Raw genomic sequence first — 12,146 nt, forward strand, 5'->3', positions numbered from 1 at the left:
CAACCTTCCATCCAAGGGAAGACAAGATAATATCCAGGCTGAGTTTGGACAGAGCCCAAATCCCTACCTCGGGGGGGGGGGGACTTGGGCCAATGGCCCTTCTGCAGTGTTTCAATTTCCTCCTCTATAAAATGCGGTGATGAGTCCTACCCTGGGGGTCATCTGGGAGGAGGGTTGAAGGAGCTCCCAGCACTGTGCTTATTAGCACACAGCAAGCACTCAGTAACTGCAACACCCAAAGACAAGCGCCCGGCATGTGTCCAGGCCCCGGAAACCAACAGCCCACTGGCCCCCATACCCACCCTTGACTTCTATCTCTGCATCCTTGCATCCAAAGCAGGGTAGGACTGGAGGGTCCCAGCCAAGGCCCAGAGACCTGGAGGGATGGCTGGTGCCAAGGATAGGAAGGCTTCTTAGGAGGGGGCCTCAATCCAGCACTTCAAGAGTCCCCCTTGCCTCCCACCCCATCCACAAACCTCGTTATGATGCCCTCCCCTCTCCTCTGGTCTCCTCCCACCCCAAGGCACAAGGGCTCTGGAGTCACTGCCCGATCCCAGCCCTGTCTCTTACTACCTAGGTGACCCTGCAAGTGACTCAAGCTCTCTGAACCTGTGTCCCTGGGTATAGAAAAGCCAGACTATCTCACAGGCTTGCTGGAACTTGACACTAGTAAAAATCAGTTATGGAAAAACTCCAAATGCTATAGCATGATTAGAAATTCTCTGCAATTTATCTCAAACTTTTAACTACAATAGAACTACCAGAGATTCAAAGATATTTTTTATCCTTACTAATCGCTTTAATTTTAATAAGGCTTTTTAAAACGTACTTTCCCCTCTTAAACACAAACAGAGGTATAGTACTGGAACCCTTTTGTTCCTTTCCCAGCTCAGTGAATAATCGTAACCAGCTGGAAGAAATGAATGAGATCCAGTCCACAAAGCACAGTGCCTAGCACATGACAGGGCTCTGGAACAGGTGCTGTCTCCTTTCCCCAGATGTTCTCCCAGCCTCACCTCCATCCAGGCACCTGCCCAATGACCCGCATCATCAAGCCCTCTGAGGGCTTCCAGAACCCTCTGGGACACTCCAGAGTCATCCCACCAGGCCATACACAAGGGCTGAGGCCAGAGCAGAGACGCTCAACCCCACATACTCCCCATTTACACTCACGTCCCTCTCCCGCCTCCCAGACACTGTCCTGGTTCAGGGTTCCCATCTTTTCTCTGGAACCACTGCACCAGCTTCCTCAGTGCCTTCGACTCTCCCTTTATCCACAGGGATCCCATCATTCCCTGCTCAAGACCCTTCCACGGACCCCAGTGCAAACTGAAAGAAGTCAGGACTCCTCAGCTTGGGTTTTAAGGCCCTGTGGGATCTGGTACCTACACGCTCTTGCAGCCTCATCACCCACTGACAACCCCCTCCACCTTCCCCCCGACACCCTGTGCGACACCTCTTGCCTCTATACTTCCTGCCTCCCGGAGAGCTGCGGTGGGTGGTGGGGGGGGGGGGTCTAGCCTCAGCTGTGGCTCTGACTGCATGACCTCAGGCAAGCTCTTTGCCTCTCTGAGCTTCGGTCTCCTCATCAGGCTATTGGAGGCCTTGTGCAGATGAGACAAGGTAAGGGAGTGAGCGTCAGGTGCCAGGAGGGCTTGGGCAATGCTAGCGCGGGAGCCACAGCCTCCCCGCAGCACCTGCACCTCCGTTTCCCCCACTCTGACAGCAGTTGGTAGGGATGGGCTCCTCTGCCCCAGCAGCCGTAGGGGCTCTCTCTCCCTTAAGCCCCGCAACTAAGATGCGCTCACAGCCACAGTGGCAGCCAGGGAGGGAAGCAGGAGGGAGGACGGCTTAGAGGAAAATTACCCGGCTCCGGCCCAGCCAACAGGGCCTCACAGCTGCTTCTGACAGAGGGGACTTGGGGGCCTGGCAGGCTCTTCCTGAGCCATGAACTTGGCCCCAAGCCTTGACCCCTGTCTGAGCTGGTGGGGGGGTTTCTGAGCTCCAGTTCTCTGGGACACTCCCACTCTTTGGCATCCAAAGAGGCAGAGAGGAGGAGACAAACCAGACAGGCCTTTGTGAGAGGAGAAAATTGGCTCCTGCTGCCACATGCTGGGGCCCCAGGCACTGACATGAAAAAAGGACCCTCTGTGCCCCGCTGCCGTACATCAAACCCTATACCCTGGGGACCTTGTTCTTGCGTCATATACTTTGAACCACGCCCAGCGTCCCACACACCGTGTTCTCTGTGTCCCATACCAGACCCTGTGTTCCTCATACCTTGTCCTGCCTGTGTACCCTGGTGCACGGTCCACGTGCTGCGTCCCATGTCACTTACAGCTTGGATCACACACCATGCACCATGTCACTTCTGCTGTGTGATGTACTCTGTATAGACGGTCCCTGACTTGTGATGGTCCAACTTAGGATTTGGGGACTTTACGACTGTGCAAAAGCAATACACATTCCCTAGAAACCTGGTAGGGGGACTAAGATCCCACATGCCTCATGGCCAAAAAACCAAAACATAAAACAGAAGCAATATTGTAACAAATTCAATAAAGACTTTTAAAAAAAAAAGTGCTTTCAATTTTGAATTTTGATCTTTCCTGGGCTAGCGATATGCTGTACTATTCTCTGTTGTGATGCTGGGCTGCGGCCGCTCCCAGACAGCCACGCGATCACCAGAGGAAACAACTGGTACACTCATAACGATTCTGCACCCAGACAACCATCCTGTTTTTTCACCGTCAGGACAGTATTCAACAAACTACATGAGATAATCAACACTTTATTATAAAGTAGGCTTTGTGTTAGATTTTGCCCAAGTGTAGGCTAATGTAAGTGTTCTGAGCACATTTAAGGTAGGCTAGGCTAAGCTATGACATGTGAAGGCAAGGTAGGTTAGGCGTATTAAATGCATTGTGACTTAAGATATTTTCAACTTATTGGAACGTAACCCCATTTTAAGTTAAGGAAGATCTGTGCCATCTATCATCTTTTGAATCCCACGTCCCCTGTCGCAGGCCCTGTCCCTTGGAAGTGTATGCCATAAACCTTGCCCTGGGTTCACACACTGTGTCCCTTGCTCCATGATTCCCATCTGTTGTGTGAAGGTCAAGGAGGACAGGCTCTGGGACTGACTCCTAGTACTATCAACCGTTACCTACACGACCTTGCAAAAGTTACTCCCCTTCTCAGTGCCTCAGTTTCTTTGGCTATAAAATGGAAATGATATTGACATTTACCTAGGAAGTCTTGTCGTGGGGATTGAAGGAGATATAGCAATTACAGGGCTTAGCCCAGTGCCTGACACACAGTGAGTCTATCAGATGTTTGCCGTATTGTTACAACTGTGCCCACGTATCCGTACCACATCCTGTGTGCTGCCTACCAGGCTCGCTCGACCCCAGCCCCTACTGTGCATCAGACACTCTATCACGTTAGTCCAATTCGACCAAAGAGCTACAAGGAGGCGATGCCTCCTCCCCTACGGGAGAGAAATCCAAGGCTCAGGGAGGGGCGATAACCTGCAGGAGGTCACACAGCCAGAAAGGGTGAAGCTGGGAGTTGCACACAGGTCTGGGCATCCAGAGGGACAGAAAGTAGATTAGTGGTGGGCTAGGAGGTGGGTGTGCAGAGTGCTGGCCAGCAGGCACAGGCACCTTTTAGGGGTGATGAGGGGTGATAAAAATGTTCTCAAACTGGATTGTGGTGACACTGGCATCCCTCATGTAATTTACTAAAAATTACTGAATTAATTAAAACCAGTGAATTATATGTATGTAAATTATATGTAAACTTACTCCAGCAATTTACATAAGTTATACTGCAATAAAGCTGGTTTTGGTTTTGGTTTTTTAAAGCCCATGCGCTTCCCGGGCACCATTCCGCCAAGGCATTCGGCAAGAAAAGTGCTCTCCGTGAGTTCGTGCTGACGGTCAAGCAGAGGCTGAGCAGCCCCTCTGAGGCCCAGGGGAAAGCAGCCATGAGCCACATGGTTCCCAAACACCTCTACAGACCAGGTGTGCAGCAGAGTTACCTGGGGAGCTCCTGAAAACCCCACGCCCAGCGTCTGTCTATAGCTCGGGGTGGGGCCTGGGAACCTGGGGTGATGAGGCTCAACCTGGACTGGGAAACGCTCATCAAAGCCCAACATCTCCTCTCGCACTTGGGGAAACTGAGGCCAGGCAGCACTGGGGACTTGCCAGATCTAGTCCATCAAGCAGTGGGAGGGCCTGGGCTGGAATTGGGGCCGCTTCCTGGTTCCTTCTCTCCTTCCCTCCTCCTCCCGCCCCACTCCTCCCTGGCCCTCAGCCTCCTGGTGACTCAGGGCTCTGAGTCATCCAGGGGCACCAGAGAGGAAACTTCTTAGGAAAAACAATCCCCAAACAAATCTTCCCCTGATCTGGGAACAGAATAGGCCCAGGGGGTTAAAAGAGGAAGGGGAGGAGAATACAGGATGGAGTTGGAAGCTGGGACCCCAAGACTTGGTCTTTCCGCTCCACCACTGAGCCCTAGAGAAGGCGCTTCCCTGCTCCGACCTCAGTTTCCCCTGAGTAAATAACACCTGCTCCTGCACATAGAAGCTCAACGTGGGCCAGGCAACATGATAAGTCCTTCTCAGCTTTGTCTTGCTGACAATGCTTCCCCAAAACTCATGGCTAGCATCATACCCATTTTACAGATGGGGAAACTGAGACCCAGAAAGGTTCAGCCCAAAGTTACACAGTTAGGAAGTACAGAGCAGAGTCCAAACCCAGGGCTATCTGACTCCAAAGTGCTACTCTCACTCCTTTTAAAAATACCTACCGCGTAGCGTGGCATGCTGATCTTGTCTCATAAACCGCGTAAGGTCAATGGCCCAGTAGGGGCTCAACCACACATGATTTTCTCCTTTCTTCCCTGTGTCAGGTCCTGCCTCAGGACTCCCCGGCCCAGTGGGGCACACACATGAACTTGGGTATTCACCCAAATGGCTCTAGGCAGCAGGAACACAAGGCAGGAAGCGCCCAGGGCCTGCTGAACCACAAAGGAGCATTCGAGCAGGGTCTTGAAGGATGAATGGAGGTTTGTCTTTGGGGAACAGGGAACCAGCATGCCAGGCGGAGGGAACAGCAAAAGCAAACGCTCGGAGGTGTGCCCCCACTGGAAAATGCAAACACTGGCGAGGCATGCCTGGGGTTAAGACCTGGTGGGTAAACACTGGAGCGGCCTGACTGCTAGGGGTCCTGGCCTGGTCTGAGGCAGTGGAGGATTTTTTAAGCCCGGAGAGAATAGGCTCGGAGCTGGTTTCATCTCTGCAGAGGGCCTGGCTGGCGGATGAACTGGGAGTCAGGGCTGGGACTTCCCCTGAGGCCTCCCCGGAGCTCCTCTTCCAAGCAGGCCTTGGGGACGACCCTAGATCCCTTGCTACTCACCCATGGGTCAGCGTCGCCCCTGAGGGCCTCTTCCTCCACCATAGCTGGGCTGGGCAGAGGACAGGCGGGCCTCTCCTGACCACATCAATCTAATCACATCGGCCTATAAATAGGGCCCTGCGGCTTAGTCTGAAATAGCTGTGCCAGGCCCAACTCCACAGGCACACAGTTCCAGAAATGCTCCTTCGCCTTGACACAGTTAAAACCCAAAACTTCCTCAGGACACTACTGTTCATGCTTTAATTCACTTTCTCAAACACGAGGCAGTGGGCTGGGGGAAGAGCCCACCCACCTACTGCAGGCTATTGGAAATGGGCCTTGTGGTTGCTCCTCTGCTTCCCGCTCTCTGGGGACGCTGAGCAAGTCACTACCTCTCTCTGGGCCTCAGTCTCCCCAAATGTAAACTGGGAGGTTGCACTTGATATCCTTGGGGCCCTTCTAGCCAGGATGCTCCCCAGAATTGTCTAGGGGACATTGTTACCCCTTTCCCAGTCTACTTGGGAACTTTGAAATTTTCAGTATTTTTTTTTTTAAATGTTGAGCCTTCTTTTAATTAATTTATTTTTTTATGTTTGGCTGTGTTGGGTCTTCGTTTCTGTGCGAGGGCTTTTTCTAGTTGTGGCAAGCGGGGGCCACTCTTCATCGCGGTGCACGAGCCTCTCACTGTCGCGGCCTCTCTTGTTGCGGAGCGCAGGCTCCAGACGCACAGGCTCAGTAGTTGTGGCTTACGGGCCTAGATGCTCCGCGGCATGTGGGATCTTCCCAGACCAGGGCTCGAACCCGTGTCCCCTGCATTAGCAGGCAGATTCTCAACCACTGCGCCACCAGGGAAGTCCTGTCAGTATTTTAAAAATTAGAATTGCAATAAATACTTGAGACAGGCCCAAGCCATGCCACTGAAGGGCTGGGTGACCTTGGAGGAGTCACTATCCCTCTCTGGGCCCCAGATTCCTCAGTCATAAGATGAAGGTGCTGGTAGATGGATGCCTGAGGTCTATGACTTTATTTTAATTAAAAATTTTTTTTTGTTTGTTTAGTATTTATGAGAACCATGATAGGCCAGTCTTGTGCTGAGTGCTGGTGCTAAAAGACAGCTAAGACCTGGTCCAGCTCTCAGAGCCCAGCCCCGTGCCACACCCCAGTGGGGGAAGTGTAAAGGCATCTCCAAACCACTCGGCATCCCACTATAGGCTCCCTTCAGGGCTTCTGGGGACACCTTGTTTCCAGTTCACATTACAGATTTATGGCCACAGAGGAGGCCTCCCAAAGGGGCAGATCATGACAAAGACTGGGCCATTACCAACCAACAGGGAAATAAAGATAACCAAGCCACCACTAGGTACCAGGCATATGCTTAGGACTTTACTTCCCCATCATTAATCCTCAACAACCCTAATATCACCCCCATTTCACAGATGAGGAAACTGAGGCTGAAAGGGGTTAAAGGACATGTCAAGGGGCAAATAGCAAGTCAGAGCCAGAGTGATGCTCAGACCTGCTTGCCTCTGGAGCCCAGGGTGTAACCAAACCCCAGCGAAACAGCTCAGGAGGGCCAGCCGACGGGGGAATGACCCAACAGGACACAGAACAGAAAGAGGCACAGAGCATTTGACTGTGTGTGTGTAGGTGGGTGGGACTGACAAGGCTTCACCCAGGGATACTCATTCTCTCCAACCAGTTCACAGTGTTGCCCCTTCGATCCGCCCTCCCCTCTGCCTCCCACCAACAGCTGATTGTTCTCAAATCCCATTGCTCAAGCCACTGCTCAGCTCGAGACCTGCCACGGCTCCCTGACACCCAGAGGATCAGGACCCTGCGTTCGAAGCCTCTCCCGCGCGCGCGCGCGCGCGCGCGCTCTCCCAGTCTCCCCACCTCAACCCCACCCTCCTGCTTTAGCCACTCTGCTCACTAGTCCCCAAGCACAGAGGTTCCAGCAGGGGGCCAAGCCTTTGCACGGGCACCTCCCTTGCCTGGAATGCCCATCCTCTCAGCCTCGCGCCTGACTCAGGGGGAAGCCCTCTGCGGCTCCCAGGGCCCCAGGCATAGCCACCGCAGGTCTGGATCTCCCAGGGCAGGACAGGGTCTGATTCACCTCCTCTCCCCAGTGCAGAAGTTCAGCAATGAAAAAAATGCAAGGAGCCCAGAGAATACTACCCAGTACACATTTCAGGGCTGCCCAACACCAAGCCTTCTACTGACGAACAGCGTCAGGATGCCACAGTGTGGAAGAGCCAGAAATTACAGCCTCGGGGCTCATCAGGGTGGGGCTTGTGACTCTCTTTCAAGGGTTCTAATAACGAAATCAGGGCAAACTTCTCCCCTACTTTAAAACTTCCAGTGGTTCCCCAGGGGTCTAGGAAAAAGTCCAAACCCTAACCAAGGTCCCCAAGGGCCCACACGACCAAGGTGCTGCCTGGTCTCCAGGCCCTTCTCTCGTCGTGCTCCCTTCTTTGAGTTCCTCAAGGCCACACTCATGCTGTTCCCTCTGCCTGGGGCTCTGTCCCTACCCACTCAGCCACCTTCTACTTCTTCTTCAGGTCTGAGGGTTTTCAGGAAGGCCTCCCTCATCTGTCCAGACAAGATCCCATCACACCCACCCAATTCCATATGCTCCCATGACGCTGGTCCTTTCCTTCATAGCTGAGGAAAGAATGAATTTGTTATGTGTAGAACAATGTATGTAAGACCCAAGACGGTAAGACCATGAGGGTTGGAAAAATCTCGTTCGTTGCTGATTCTCCATCACCCAGTCCAGGGCCCAAATTTCTGTCAGGTGAATGCAGGCATGAATGAATGAACGAATGAATGAACTACGTTACTATAGTATCGTATATATAGTAACTATGTTATTATACGTGTAACTCGAGAAAGAAGTAGTCAGAATCCTGCTGAACGTTTGAGGAGAAAAACCAGGGCCCTGATTAGGAAGGTCAGAGAAGTAGGAGATAAAGTGAACGGTGCAGCCCACCAGAAGCAAAAAGAAGAGAGAGCTTCCAGAAGGAGGAGGTACCCGAGGCTCCAGAGAGGTAGGACATGGAGAGCGGAGGAAACACCACTGGATTTTGACAAGGAGGAGGTCACCGGCGGGGTCCCTCAGAGGTGGGCGTGAGGTAGGGTACAGCACAGGGATGGAGGAGGGAAGGGGTGAACACGTAAAGCCCTCAGCTGACAGGTACTCGCTCGGTGGGTGCTCACTTCTGCAGAAGTGGGAAAGCAGAAGATGGTTCCTGTGTCATTGTCGCCGAAAGCATTAACACAGCTTAACTCTTTCTGGTGACGGATCACTCTGAGGCACCTCGGCTCTGGGAGTTATCAGGGCTCGGTCTCAAACTCAGGAGCATCAGAACCAAGACGGCCCCCATCCCTCCTGTCTGGGCAGCTTCAGGGCTGCCCCTTTATCTAGAACCCTCGGGATACGGCTACAATTGGACAAGTCCCCCTCTCAGGACCCAGCAGGCCTTGTAGGAATCCCCAGCTTTGAGGACACAACATTCTGGAGACCATCGGAAGACCCTTTCATCTAAGCTTGGGGAAAGAGGAACAGCTCCAACTGCAGTTGGCTTGTCGTGTCACCCCCCCCACCCCCACCCCCCGGAAGCCAGCTGGGCTGCAAGGATGAGTCAGCCCTGAGGCATTCAGCCCCTTCTCCTTTTGGCAGCTAAGGGTGATGTCATGACCTGGAGGGGTGTTTTCCAGGCTCTCCGCATGGTTGCTATCACAAACTCACTTCTTTCTGTTCCGACACTGAAGCTGGGGTATTCCCCTAGGGCTGATACTTCCCCTTTCCACAGCTCACAAAGCCCGTCAGCATCTATGAGCTTGTGCAGTACTCACGGCAACCTTGTTAGGTGAGCGGGGGAGACAAATGCACCCATTTTATAGGCAGAGAAACCGAGACCCGAGCTGGCACCTGAACCAGGCCTCCTGCTTCCAGCCGAGGACTCTGCACTCCACCCCCCGCCTCTCAGCCTCCTTCAGCGGGTCACCTGTGAACCTGATAGTCAGGCGGGCCCCGCCCTGCCGGCCATCCCAGGTGGGTATGACTCATCCACTTTCCCCATGACTCACACTTCTCACTCCTCCTATGGTCAACAAGCCTGGAGCCTCCTTCGCAGACGTACCCCAGCTTTTCTCACCTCTCCAAAGAATTCCTACACCTCCTCCTCACGGGAGTCCACCCTCTTACAGAAGCGCTAACAGAGGCCTTGAGAGGGAAAGCGCTTTCCCACAGTCACCCAGCACGCAAGCAGCACAGCCAGGCTCGGGGCCCAGGAGCCCTGGCACCCAGCCCAGTTCTTGCCTCTTCCCCACGGGATCACCCTTGTCTGGCCTCCCTCTCAAGGGACCGTGAGGGGTAAATGAAGTAATGAGCAGAAGCATTCGCTGAGCCTTACTAGAAAAACCTCGGCGACTGCCTTTGAATCCACTTGTGGCGACCAGCAGCTGCTTCCACAGTCCCCTCCAGACTCCCCTGGGCAGCCAGGGCTAGGTTTAGAAGGACGCCAGGGTGTCTGCACTGCTCTACCTACCTTGCAGGCTGCTGGGTGAAGACGGTTGCTCCTGTTGGGAGGTGTCAGGACCAAGGCGGAAGCACGGTACAGGACGTTATCAGCACCACCTGTAAAGAAAGGGCCAAGACTCCCAGGGTCAGGGGCTCAAGGTCATCTTGTCAAAGCCCCATTTGATACTTCCGCTCGTCCCCAATCCCCACCCCCCCTCCACACCAAGGTCACATAGCCCCTACTTGCACACCTCCAGCCACGGGGCACTCACTTCCTGCCAAGGCTGCAAGACCTTCTGTTGGACAGTCTGGCTGGTTAAAAGGCTTGTCACAAGGATGTGCTAAGATCTCTCTTCCTATGCCTCATACACACTAGTCCTAACTCTACCCTCTAGGGTCACCCAGAACAGGTCTGCCACCCGGTTTCCCAATGTCTCCATAGAGACTTGAAGACAATGACCCTGGGCCCCTCAAGTCTTCTGCAAGTTGTACACCCCCCTTCCTCCAGCTCTTCCTGAGATCAAGGTGTCTGGTTCCCTCCCCCTGCTTCCCTGATCTACTTCAAATGAACCCGGTCCCTACTGACGGCACAAGGCTCAGAATTCAACATTTAGCCGAGCTCTATCCAGGGCAGGGCAAGCAGAATTCTCACCTCCGTCATTCTAGATATCATGCCTCTATTAATGCAGCCTAAAGTCCCACGAGCATTGAAGGTAACCTCATTGCATGACTGAATTTAGCTTATGGTCAACTTCAGAGCTGTGGTTCAAGATCCTGGAGTTAGACAAAAATGGCCCCTCATTTAACTAATATGTAACTTAACCAAGTTCCTTCATCTTTCTGAGTCCCAGTTTTCTTCTCTGTAAAAGAGGGATTATGTTAGAACCTATCCCATAGGCTCATTATGAGGATTAAATGAGATAAAATATGTCTAGGGTTTTGAACAGCGTATGTGCTTACTCTGATTATTAATCTCTAAGCCTTTTTCTAACAATTATATCTTTCTCATCCTGTACTGGTGCAGATTGGGGACCCAAGCTGTTTACATGCCATGTCCCCACCTCTATGCTTAGCATTGCTCTATTATTGTAAGACTGTATTATCACTATCTGGTGATGGGTCTCTCTCTCCCATCAGACTGTGAGCTCCATTAGACTGTTTTGCCTTTGAAACTCCAGCGCTGGCACGTGACCTAGCAAACAGCAGGACCAGTGGGTATATGCTGGATGACTAAACGAAGGGCCAGCCTACGCCGGCCCCAGAGTAGATAGTGCAGCCCAGTCTTTCAGCTCCCACACTTTCAGGGACAACCCGGATCGTCACCCTACCTCACTCCCAGACTCATTCACAGCTCATCCACATTCAGGGAGCAGCTGAGCACACTCGCTCCTGCCTGAACTGGTCAATTTCTCTGCACAAACCTCCAAGCCAAGGGGAGACAGTCCAAGATTCCAAATGCAGTGGAGCCCTGCAGGCTCCTGGGATTAAGACACAAATGAACCCTATTCTTAGCTGACAGTAAATGGCGCAGACATTCCTGCGGATGTCTGCATTGTGAGTGGCACCAGTGCATAGCAAGGGATCTGGAAAGAGGTTGGGCGCTTATCTGGGCCCCATGACCTAGATGCCCCTAAATGCCACCTCCATGGGCCCTCTTCAAAGAGTTCCACAGAAACTTCCCAGTTCCACGGGATAGATCGAAGTAGAGCTGGGCTCCTGCAAATGACTAATGACGTCCCACTTTCTGTTAACTCCCTGAGGACAAACCTTTCAAATCCAGCCCCCTTCTCTGACACACCTCCAAATCTCACGCTCATCCTCACCGGCAGTGCTGCATTTGTTCCCAAGTGCCACCTGTTTCACCCTCAATGCTCTCCATCTCAGCATCAGCACCGTCACCCACCATGTACACATGGGGCCAGGCCAGACACCGAGGCTCCCACCTCTTCAGTCTTCCCTGCTCTGTCACGCTCAGCTGCAAAACTGCCTGCTGGTTCTATCCTAATGCATCCACTTCTCCCCACCCCGACTGCCAACATTTTGGTCCAGGCACCATTGCCTCTCTCCTGGGATACTGCAGTGCTTCCTACCTGGTCCTCCTGCTTCCTCTCTCCTCGCCTACAAAGCAAGCCCAGACCACTGTTACTCCTCTGCTCAGACTCGACCATGGCTCCCCGACAGCCCCCAGGTAAAACACAAGATCCTCAGCGAACCTTTCAAAGCCT

At 53.0% G+C, this 12,146-nt stretch overlaps 1 protein-coding gene across 1 annotated transcript in view; it reads right to left on the reverse strand.

Annotated features, from left to right (window-relative positions):
- Positions 1-12,146, reverse strand: part of GSN (gelsolin) — a 56,971-nt gene that overhangs the window by 34,981 nt on the left and 9,844 nt on the right. The window contains exon 2 of the mRNA XM_060014221.1: positions 9,950-10,038. The gene's annotated coding sequence lies outside the window, so the exon portion shown is untranslated. The remainder of the gene's footprint in view (positions 1-9,949; positions 10,039-12,146) is intronic.

The sequence above is a fragment of the Delphinus delphis genome, chromosome 6, assembly GCF_949987515.2.
Source record: "Delphinus delphis chromosome 6, mDelDel1.2, whole genome shotgun sequence".
NCBI classification, from domain to species: Eukaryota; Metazoa; Chordata; class Mammalia; order Artiodactyla; family Delphinidae; genus Delphinus; species Delphinus delphis.